The sequence below is a fragment of the Octodon degus genome, unplaced genomic scaffold, assembly GCF_000260255.1.
Source record: "Octodon degus isolate 3935 unplaced genomic scaffold, OctDeg1.0 scaffold00011, whole genome shotgun sequence".
Lineage (NCBI taxonomy): Eukaryota > Metazoa > Chordata > Mammalia > Rodentia > Octodontidae > Octodon > Octodon degus.
In genome coordinates this window covers 15,764,753-15,777,197 of record NW_004524587.1, presented here as the reverse complement: position 1 = coordinate 15,777,197, position 12,445 = coordinate 15,764,753, and positions in this window count along the sequence as shown.

Genomic DNA, 12,445 nt, shown 5'->3' with positions numbered 1-12,445 from the left:
TTAAATTTATAGATTTATTTCACCTTTTACCTTTAGATTTTCATTTACATTTTACTTGATGATAATAAAAGGCCTTGAATGGTCCCCAGCCTGGTAACTGAATTGTGAGTGGCTAGCCCTTCAAGTGTCTCTCTCTGGGGACAAGTAGGCCTGTACTGACCTCTCTGAGTGGTTTTGGCTCTTTGGCCCCTGACCTTATCTGCTATTTGGAAGCATATGTTGGTATAGGAAGTGGCCTGCTGGGGACAGCAGGAATGAGAAGGCCAGGGCTCCAGTTCTGGATTATGCTGCCAAGATAATAAGGAAAGGTAGCCTGTTCAGAGAGGGCTGCTCTGGAGCCTGTATTGTCTCCCATCTCAACTTTGCCCTGCTTCTGAAGAGCCCTCACTTGCCCAAACCCATTCTCCAGCAGATAAACACAAGGAATGTCTACCTGGAGCTACTGTTCTGTCCAGCCTGGGCAAACCATGCATGACCAGGAGCAAATCATGCCTACATGTCCAAGGCTAGCCCCACCCACCAAAGAGCTGAGAGGTTCATAGCACTGACCACAAAGGGAACTGAGAGGAGCCAGTCCAGAAAAAGGAGCACACTGGCTGAAGCCTAGGACCAAGTCCAGTTTAGTGATGACAGAGCCCCTGGGGCAGCATGGAGGTAGATGTGAGAGTTATAGTGAAGGTGATGGGGCAGCTAGCTGGGTGTTTTTAGTTGGGCAAGGGGGACTCCTCAGGGGATCTCCAGGCATGGAAAAGTGATAAAGACCATGTAGTAGCCTCAGGAAAGGCTGGAATATGGCTTGCTCCTCCTTAGCCTGGGGTAGGGCAGAGTGGGGAGTCCTGCCTTAACTCCTCAGTTTCCCTGTTGTGTTGCTACCAAGCCTATTGAGCAGCTATCTTGTGGACCTCTTCCCTGTCTTCATACCCTATCCTCAGGTCTGTCCAGGGGTGGACAGGCTGATTGAAAAATGCATAGGAAGGATAAAAGGACAGGTGGATGGATGGGCAATTAAGGGAGGAGCAGATGAAGGAGCACCAACAGATTTTTTTTTTTTCGGAACCGGGGATTGAACTCAGGCCCTTGCACTTGCCAGGGAAGCGTTTATTCTACTGAGCCATCTCCCCGGCCCCCCAACAGATTTTTAAGAGGAGAACTGGTGATGTGGAAGCAAAAAAGTGTGAGGGATCTAGCCAAGATTCTCAGCTTCCTGTATGAGGGGTATGGTGAAAGGATGAAATAAGAAACAGACAGATTTAGTAATGCATGACAGGGGGAGCTGGGACATCAGTGGCTCAGGTGGGCAGAGGCAAAGACACTCAGAGATAGCCATTGTTTATTGGATGTATACTGATAAGGTCTTATACTGATGGGGACCAATTTGGATGGCTCGAAGGGCATAGGTGGCCTTGTGGTGATGAGGATCTTTATGTTGAAGAGAAAGGTAGGAGAGAGGCAGAAAGCTAGGAAGGAGTTTGTCTCCCCAAGATGAACCGCTGTTTTTATTACTACAGGGTTCTCAGAAACCAGGAAGTCTTCAACTGATGCAATCTTGCCCTGGGACATCACAGTGTCACAGGACCATTGAGGTCTCCACTGTGACCAGAGGTGCACGGAACTATGGCCCACAGGGCAAGGCCTCCGACAAGCCCTAATCACAATTTAATTAGGAAATGATTTTTCCCCAACAATTATATAGAATGGTCCTTGACAAAAAAGAAGTAAGGAAAGTTGGTAAAGAGGATTCAGTACCAGAAGACCATGGATATAAATGGATAGAAACAATTAGCTAAAAAAGAATCACTCGGAGAGGGGCAAGGGCCATTCCATAGTCCCCCTTGGGGCTCAGGACTCAGGACAGTGCTGGATGGCAAGGTCGAGATGGGAATGAGCTTCCTGTGAGAAGAGGGTGACCCTACATCTGAAACAATGCTGCAAAGCGTGAGGAAATGGGGTGTGTCTTTAACAAATTATCAAGTACCCACGCTTGTGGGAAGGGAATGCGTCCATATTCACTTAGGGAGTTTGCTGCCTCCGAGTTAGGCTTTGGCATGGCGTAATGGAGGAGCTGGGCATCTTCTGAGTTCTTCCAGGTGCCATGGTCATTCTGAGAGTGGCATGCTGAGGACATTAATCCCATCTTGCTGAACCCTTTGCTGTGTACAGTAAGAGAGGCAGTGTGAGAGGTTGTCTCTAGGTGGCGCTATTGGGCCATGCTATTGTTAGCCTCAGCTAGGGAAGGAGGAGTGTGTTGGTGAAAAGACAAGTCCTGAGGCCTGTCCTTGGCTAAGCTAGGTCTCCCTGGGAACAACCTTGCAACCTTGCACCTTGCAACAACCTTCAGGACTCTGCACATATATGGGCCTGGGGACAAGGTGGAGTGGGAGAAGCACCTTGTATTGTCATAGAGTCCTGCTTTGGGGGGTGGGAACTGCTAGTGACTCAGGCCATTGGTTGGCTGCAGATGGTAGGAGAATGGCTGTCATCGTGACCAGTTTTCCCTGGTGTGACTGTTTTCTCTTGTGGACTGACTGACACCTCAGACCCCATCCTTTCAATCGTACTCCCTGTCGCCAGTTCCCACACCCACCATCCAGCAGCCCTGGGTTCTGTTCCTCCTGCCCACTTGCTATTCTAGTTATAAGAATAGAGCAAAACACCTGTATACTCCCCTGTCCCCAAAGGTCAGCAGCAGCCCTGTCAGTGCCCCCATTGCACAGCAGTCAGATCTGACTAAGTCACCGCTTGCTCAGAACCCCTCCCTGGCTCCCCATGAGCCTAGAAGGAGAGCTCAGACTCTATCCCTGGGGAGGCCTACCGAACTTCCCCCACTTTGTCCTCAGGTATGTGGGCCCAACAGTCACACAAAGTTCCATGTTCTTAGACTGTAGCAGCCCTTGGCCCTTGCTAGTCCCTCTGCCAGGAATACCTGCCACCGGATCCTTTACCTCATTGTAGATTGCTCCTGTTTATCAAGCCTGACTCTGCTGAGCATCATTTGGCCTGGGAAGACTTGCTAGCCAGTGATTTGCTAGGTCTTTTTCAGTTCACATGACACAGATGCTCCATCCCATTTCCTCAAGTGTCTCCTGTTTATCTGTCTGTTGAGAGCACCAGAATCTGGTCTGACTCTCCTCTGGGTCCCCGGGAATCATACCAGGCACTCAACATACATATTAAAAATGTTAGGGACTATGTGGGGATATAGTGTAGTGGTAAGGCATTTGCCTAGCATATGTGAAGCCCTAGGTTCAATCCTTGTTCCAGTTAATTAAAAAAGAAAATGCGGAAGTCTCAGTCTTCCTATAAAGATATCACTTCTTTCAAGAATTGGGTCAGCCCCCTGTCACTTCTAGGTTTGAGTCTGGAATCCTCCCCCTGGAGTGTTAAGGATGATCACAAACTCTTTGACATTATTCCTGTGAAGCAGTGATATCTAATTTTCATCCTCTTGAATGTGGGTTGACCTTAAGGATTTGCTTGCAACCAGGAGAATACAGCAAAAATGATACTGGGTTTGGCAAAGTTAAAATATGGAAAGGTCTTAATAATTGGTAAATCTGATAGACGATCCAAGTAGCTTGGTTACACGATCTGTTCTGTTTTTGTGTATTGGAAATTAAATGCTTTTCTGCTTTGTTTTTGGGAGGGCTGCACACATACTGAGTATACACTCTGTCATTGGGGCATGCCCTCCCTTTTTTCTCAGTTCTAGAGGGTGAGCTGAGTTTTTTGCACTGAGTTACATATGTTTATCTTTATTTGTTTTTGGTTCTTTTCTTAGAATTTTGCTAAGTCACTAAGTTATCCAGGCTAATCTTGAACCTGCAATCTACCTGCCTTAGCTTCCCAGACCTGGAAATTATTATTTTTTCTTCGTTTTAAAATGTATTTAGTACAGGGTCTACAGGGTCTCACTAAATAGACTGGACTCAAAGTGATCCTCCTGTTTTCAGCCTCCCAAGCTGGGATTACAGGTGCATGCCACCATGCCCAGTCTCAGTCACTATCTCAGTGCGCTCCACAGGCCAGGCTGGCATAGCACACCAGGGATTGAACCTGGAAATTATTTTTATTATTATTATTATTTTTTTTTTTTTTTTGGCGGAACCGGGGATTGAACTCAGGTACTTGCGCTTGCCAGGGAAGCGCTTATTCTACTGAGCCATCTCCCCGGCCCCCTGGAAATTATTTTAAAAACAAAAATGTCACTATGCTAGGCGTGGTGGTGCACACCTGTAATCCCAGTACTTGTGAGGCTGAGGCAGGAGGATTGCTGTGAATTCAAGGCCATCCTGAACTGCATAGTGAAATGAACAAAGACTTCAGTGACAACTTCTCTACCATGGCCCCTGCCATCCTCTACCACTTGCAAAGAATCAGAAAAATATCTCAATTTCTTGCTAATGTACAAGGCCAAGTGTGAGCTGACCCAGCCTCACCTCACCTCTTTCTTCCACTCTGCAGCAGAACATTTGATCTGCTATTAGTCAGGGGACTCTTTTTTTTTTTTTTTTTTTATGTATTCAGTACAGGATCTATAGGGTCTCACTACACAGATCTGACTCACAATGCTCCTTCCTGTATTTCAGCCTCCCAAGCGCTGGGATTACAGGTGTGCGCCACCATGCTGTCTCATTTGCCGGCTCAGGGTGCCCCCTGGTGCGGGGCCAGTTTGGCAGGCTGGGGATTGAGGCCCCAGCCCCTGTGTCTGCCTAAGCAGGCACTTTAATCTGCTGAGCGATCTGGCTGACCCAAGGGGACTGACTTATGATAATTTAAGATACTAAACTAGACCACGTTTGTGAGCACATACTCTGGCTCGCTGCTCTGCTGTGTACTTTATACATCTCATTTAATTCTCACTCAACCCTCTAAGCAAGTATCACTAACCCACTCTACAGATGAAGAAACTGAGCTAGAAAGCTAAAATGCTATGCCTTGTGTCACAAAACCAGTAAGCATAGGGCTAAGTTTCAAACCCTAGTGACTGACTCCAAAGTACCCTTCTGACATTCATGGAATCTGTTGAGTATTTATCCATTTGATAAGAAGGACATACTTTACCCACTCTCCAAAGACCTGGCAGTTATTTATTTATTTATTTATTTATTTATTTATTTAAATGTACTTGGTACAGGGTCTCACTGCGTTGCTCTGACTTGTACTGATCCTCCTGCTTTCAGCCTCCCCAGCGCTGGGATTATAGGCAAGCGCCACCATGCCTGGACTCTTGACAGCAATTTAGAAAGGAGTGAGCTTTTGGTCTACAGAAGCATTCTAGAAGAAATTGGGGGGAACTCTTGGCAAGATATGAATTGCATAGAATGAGAGGGGTTTTGTCCTGTGGCTAGGAACTTGGCCTGTGCCTGGGGTGGTGGCTTTGTGGACACAACTCCAGCATGGGTCAGGGGATACCCTGCGTATGCTATTTCTCTGGGTTCCTGATCAGTCTGATTTTTGGTTCTGGTTGGCAAGACAAGGGCAAGTAGAGCCTAGGGAGTACCTGCCTCCAGCAGCAGGAGGAGCCAGCAGAACCCTATGCTGGTCTCTAGTCCCCCACTCTGTCCTGGATCTGACGTCTCTGGCTTGCACGCCCAGAACTCTTCAGGCGCAGCGAGGCCTGCCCTCCCACCCAACACCTGTGAGAATTTATTTCAGAGGGAGAGAAAGGGAGGGTGGGTCTGACAACTACTCCAGGGTATTTGAACAAAAATGGTCATGGGACTGGTGTTTATAAGAAAGAGAAACTACATGGTTGACATGTCCTGCTTTAGGGCTGGACACAAAGATTCTGGTACATTCATTTTGGCAGGCTTTACAAGTGATTATGAAAAGAAAACAGAGTGGTGGCAGACCTTTTTAAATGGACAGGAAGCTGCTATTTGTAAATACCGTAAGTGGGGGTAATCAGCAGAATGTACAGTGCGACCCCAAGTTGAAATCCTTCCCCAGCCCTCGTTTGTACTCCTCCACCAGCTCCCTCATGACTTACCCCATTGGCACGGCTGGTGGGTGGGGGAGGGGAGCAGGACTATCTTGGGAAGGGGATGAGATCACTCAAAGGCTGGCTGATTTAGAACTGGGTAACTTTTTCCACCCATATGCCTCTTAGAGACTTCTGCACTGGCTCATAAACTTTGGTGCCAGCCTCAGGGAGGAGAGGCGTCATACGCCCCTCCTCAGCATAGGGATGATGGCTGTGGCTGGATAGGGTACAGAATAGAACTGAAGTTTTGAGGTAGAGTGGCAGAGTGGGATTGGGGCATCCCAGGGACCAGCTAGGGTCCAATAAGATTTTACCTCGCAACGATCTGGGTGTCCTATTGGGTACAGAATACATTTTGTGAGTGCAGGAATATCTTGGAGGATAGTCATACTTGGTGTGTCTTGGGACAGTCAGCCAGCTATTCCTCCCTGAGAAGCCTCCCCTCCCCTGTTTCTGGACAAAACCCTTCTAGGCTTAGTTGTGGAGGGAAGACATCTGGGCTAAGGAAGGATTGGGTCCAATTGCTGATCAACTGAACAGTTCAGTTCTCTATTCTGCTATCCTGTGTCCCCAGCTCAGTGCTCCTCGGGTTATCTCAAACCAATGCCCCTGCCTGGAGAAAAATGCAGAGTGTCCCAATCCTTGAGCTCAGCCACATTTCTGAGCCTTTGCCCAGGCATTTGTCCCAAACAGCTCCCTTCCCCCTCTCTAGCTGCCTTTGTCAACTCTACCCCTGAGCTGAGTCAGGTGCCATCTGTCTCCAGGTCAGTGTCCATCATGCCAGCTTGTTCATGTGAATTCACCTGAAGCCAGAGGCTTGGTCCAGGGAAAATTCTAGGACATGGATGAAGAAAAGGGCAGACCCCTCAAAGCGATAAGGGGTCAGGAGAAGACAAGCCAAGTACCTCAGACCCTTCGGACCTCCTAGCACACAGCAAGAGAACATAGCATAGGACACCAAGGCCTGGGCTTGGTGGGTGGGGAGCAGAAGCTGGTTAGAACTGGAATGAGCTGGAGTGTCCTAGCCTAGCCTGAGCCTCAGGCAAGAGGGCCATGAATGGAATTCTCCAGTTGGAAGGCACTGTTCCTGGAAAATCCCCACAAGCTCTTTAGAAATGTGCTTTTGTGCCTGACTGGCTCCCTCACAATTGGAGGGGAAGGGGCTTTTCTGCAGCTGAGCAACCTAGCCGAGGCCTTTGCCTTCCCTGGACCCCTAGGTCTGGGCTCTGAGACAGCTAAGGTGCAGATTCACACATTTATTGAGCACCACTTAGCCACTTCATCTAATTCTCTCAGCCACGCTGAAAAGCAGTGATCAGGGTTCCTATCATTTGAAAAGGAAGCTGACACTCAGTCGTGCCAGATGACTTGCCCAAGATGATGTAGCTGAATCAGGATTGGAACTCCATCTACCAAGGGCTAGCCAGCACATGGTTCTAGTCCTCCACCCCCATTCAGGATCCCCAGAAGGACAGGAAGCCTGCGGGCTGAGGATGCCACTTCCAGCTCAGTCCCACCTGACTTAGGCCTGGCCTGGCCCTGTTCCTGTCACTCTCAGAATAACCCAAGCAGTTCTGGGCATGGATTGCAGGCCATCACCTGGGAACTATTTTTGTCCTTCGGGTAACAAGGAAGTCTCACCTTGTTCAGTAACCACTTGGGGCAAAGGTAGAACATGTGACCCCCTCCCCCAACCCCAGCTGACCTTGCTGCCCAGCTGGGAAATGACCCTGACTGTGTTGGGGAAGGCCTGGTTTAGACACATTGTCTTTCTTCCCTTGTCCCAGAATCTGGCTCTTGATATCCAGTTCCTCTTCTTGGTAGCCTTCATCTTCACACACATGCACGCTACGGCCAGGAAGCAGAGACTGTCTTCATTTGTTCAGATGACCCATCAAGTCTTATGCCAGGAAATTCTTTCTCATACATCGCTGTGTGATAAGCCCATTTCTTCAGGTTCAAGTCAGAGCTCTAGAATTCACGTTCAGGGGCTATTTGAGGATTTAACATCTAGAACTTCAGTTTCAGAATCTGAGACCTTGAAATCCTACGGAATAGTGCCTGATGGCATTTGAGTTGGAAAAAGTGGTGGGCATAGCCATATGTATCCTGAAAGGTGTCATGGAATCTAAAGGCCATTTGTAGACCACAGATCCCAAAGGCCATCTGGGGGTCCAGCCCATAGGTGCATACAGGGCACCCCAGCTGACTTGCGGCTTCTAACTGCTGAAGCCAGGTGTATATGTATGTGGGAGGTGGGGGGGGGGGAACCCAGCAGCATAAGAGCCATGCTTAGTAAAAAGGCTAGGTGTAAATCTGATTTTTAAAAATTACTGTGGGGTCAGTGATACAGTTCAGTGGTGTAGCACCTGCCTGGCAAGTGTGAGGTCCTGAGATTAATTCCTGGTACCAAAAAAAAAGTTATTATAACAACAAAACTAAGAATGACTGTGGCTGTAATTTATAACAATAATAGTTGTATTGTTGTTTTTATTTTTCAGTACTAAGGCTCAAATTCCAAGGCCTCAAGAATAGTAGGCAAATGCTTAGCCACTGAATCATACTGTCAGCCCAGCTAGCATATTTTGGGGGGCCAATTATGTTCCCGTTCCTGTTTAAAATCAAAGTTTTGTCTTCTCCCAGTTGATCCCACAACTTGCTTTTTTCTGGGTGGAAAACGTGGGCTGTGGCCCATAGGCTGAACCCCCGAGTTGTGACTGCCTTGAGCTAGTGCTCCAGCTTGCCTCGATGAACCCTTAAGCCCCAGTGCACAGGGAGGTTGTGCTGTCCCTGCCAGCAGTGCTGGGCATGAGCGGGCGGGGCTGATCTCCTGGGGATGCCTTTGGGGAGCCAGCCAGGCCCACTGAGTTGAGTTGGGCCCCACTTGGTCCAACTACTCTAGACGCTGGGGCTTGAAATAGCAGCCACTCAAGAGCTGACAATCAAAGGGCAGCTAAAAAAAGGTCCCTCAGTCTGGGCTCTGTCGCACACGGCTCATAGAGCCTATTTTGGGGGAGAGGGTGCCGACATGCCAATGGAAAATCCATGGGCTGGGAGTCTACAAGGTAGGACCCTAGACTCCCATCCTTTAGTGCACGCATGCATACACGTGCATATGCGCATGCGTGCTCGTGCGCGTGCGCGTGCGCGCGCGCACACACGCAGAAGCATACAAGTTGCAACCTTTAACCCACCTTCCTAGACATTGGGTCCTTTCTCCCTATAACAGCATGGGATAGGGATGAAGAAACTGAAGCTCAGAGAAAGGAAGTGAATTGCCTGAGGTGACTTGTCTAAGAATGGGCAGAAAGTGACTATACTGGGCTTTTGTGGTCTCCAGTCTGGAGCTCTTCCCAGGAAGCAGTCTTTACTGAGGAAGCTGACAAATACATTGTCCTTGGATAGTAAAAAACTAAGAGATGAGAACAGTGGTGGTGTTCTGTGTTGGAGTGGGTAGGCGCAGAGGAGGACACGTGGGAAGAAATCCCACTAGGAACCCCCATGTCTCCCATGTGGCATGGCTGTAGGAGAGGCAATGAGCAAGACCTCTTAAACAGCCCAGCCCCCACCCCACTGGGTGACCCCTTCACACCTGCCCTGCCTGGGCCCCAGAGGGTGGCAGCGCTTGCCAAATTTCCAGAGAATGTGTCAGATAAGGGGCCAGTGCTCGTGACTCTCTCCCATCCTGCCACTATCTCTGACTGTATTGCCATGGCCAAGTGGGTAAGAATAGCAACAGCCATAGTGAGTGGGCACACACAAGGCCATCACAGCTTGGGACAATGTAGCAACACCCTCGAGAACACAGATGTGGCTCTCAGGTGGAGAGCGAGCCCCAGGGTCCTCCTCCCTGTCAGTGCCAGCCCTACCTGTCTTTCTGTCCTCCTGGGCCCCAAGTTCTAGTGCACAGAATAGTAAAGGGCAAACTCAGTGCTGCTCCTGGTGTCTCTGAGGAGAAATCTGGGAGATCCCCTTCCATGGTGCTGATGCTGTCCCTCTCTCAGTTCATAAGCCGGATACAGCACCACAGCAGCTTCCTGAAGCAAGGAAGACAGCCAGCTGAGGCCTCTCCCAGTGAGGCCATACCCCTCACTGCACTGATGATGCCAGGCTGACCTGGCAGCTGGACATCCCTGAGAATGCTGAGTGTGGTCAGTGGGGATATGAATGGGATGGTCCTTCTGTCCTATGTGTACATGGTCCGGGTATATGATCATATGGCAGAGGGGGTGTATTGTGCTGATTCCCCTGCGCAAGTCTGAGATACTCCTGCAAGTATGTGAGAGTAGCCACGTCACCCTGAGGGAAGAGGCTGTTGTCATGGAACCCATGGTGAGCGTCACTGTGACACTAGAAGTGGGGAGATCTAGGGAGCTTTGTCATGATGTTCCTGAGTCACTATGACACCTGGAAATAATTGTGGGAGCTGAGTCCCTAGTCTCTACATTAATGGCCCCTGCAGCTTTCACAGGCTGACTCACCAGAGATGGAGACTCAGCCCCAACTCCCTCCCACCTTCGCTGTCCTCATTTCCCTCCTCTTCTCATGTGACTCTTCCTCTCAACCCTTCAGCTGGCCTCCTGTCCCCCATCTATCCCTGGACCTTGAGAGGAGATCAGGGATGTGAGGGACAGAAAGGAAGATTGGGCTGAGGTAGGCTTCTTGCACATTCATGCACATCTTGACACACTCTGACACTGCAGAGACAAGGTGGTAGCACATACTTGCACACCCATAGACACACACATGTGCACATGCACATGACTCATAGAGTAACAAGGCTGCCAAAGGGTTCCCCAATACTTGTTCTGCCAGATAGGCCCCACCATCCCTGCATCCTTAGGATCCTTGCACACTTCTGAGGGCCTCTCAGTAGAAACATGTCATCCCACACAAGAGAAAGAACTTCTGCCCTGAGGCCCAAACTGAAGTTTTGGGGTACATATGAGTGGCTGGGACTGGGGAGTCTTTGGGGGTCCCAAGACCTTTTTATTTCTTTGGGGGTAAGTGCCAGCCTGACCTCTAGGCCTCTTGCTTCAAGAGCTCTACCGTTAGGCCTGGAAAAAGTTTAAAAATATCCTCATGTTTACATTCTTTCCAAACCCGCCTCCCAGGCCTTGGTGCTGGGTCCCTTTGATCTGGCTCTGTGCCTCTTGAAGGGGCCTGGGAGAGAGGGAGTATGAACCCCCCACAGGGGCCTACCCTTCTCAGCCTCCAGCTACAGCCCAGTCAGAGCCCCATGAGATGTGGCTCTCAGATGGATCCCAGTACTCCTGAGCCTAGGGGCTGGAAAGGCGTCCATGCTAGGAGTATGTATTATCATGAGGCACCCAGCAAAACCAGATGGAGGCTAGAACTAGGGTCTTTCTCTGTGCTCCCTTTCCCTGGGCCTCAGGGGACTTCTATGGAGTGTGTGTGTGTGTGTGTGTGTGTGTGTGTGTGGCTGCGGGCATTTGGACTGTTCCCTGCAACAGATTATGGACAAGGGAGAGACACATTAATTGAGCTCCTGGCACTTTGCTAAATGTGTTTTGCAAGGATCATCTCATGTTGTTCTCCAAACAACTCCATGAAATGAAACCCATTTTATCAACAAGTAAACCAAGGCTCAAGAAGGTGAAGGGATTTACTTGGGAACACAGCAACGAGAAGGTAGGGCACAGATTGCATCTTCTTCTACCTGTACTATGCAACTCATTACCCACCCACCCCCAAGCACACTTTGCTCTGCTAGGTCTAGGCCCTGTCTGCAGTGTGAGGCTGCCTCGCTAATGGGAATCCCCACAAGTGATCACCGACCCAGCACCAATATGTTTCTCTATCTCACCCTCACCATCCTCTTTAGAGTGGAGGTAACAGTCACAGGAAAGGTTTATGTCCATAGTTGTGTAAGGAAACTGAGCTCTTGACCCAGTAATCGGCTCTAGCAGTGATACAATCATGGAGTGTCATGGGGTCTGAATTCTCAAGAATGAAGCCCTCCAACAGGCAGGTGCTATAACCTGCCCTAGTCACTTGCTGTTTACTCTATTCTTAATAGCTTTCCCATCCACTCAGCAACTACTGCTACACACCACTCATTTCCCCACCCACCCATCCACCTACCCATCAGTCATCCTCCCTCACCCAGTCAGATACTTCATCCAACTCGTCTACCCCTCTGCCCAGAACAAAGACCCAGAAAGCAGGAAGTTCTAGCTCAGGTGTTGCACCTCACCGGTTGCACGAACCTGGCAGGATCTTTCCGCCTCTTTGTGATTGACCATCCTACTTTTACTAGAAGGAGCTGGCCTGTGTGATCCTTAAGGCCCCTGTGGGAGATCTGGGAGCTCTAAGGGATCAACTAATGGTTATGAACACTTTTAGAGAGGAAATATGAACAACAGTCCATGCCTGTCTCCTTACAGTTCTGCTTTGTGCCCTAGTTCCAACACTCCCAGTTGTAGCCTTTTATCTCTCTGA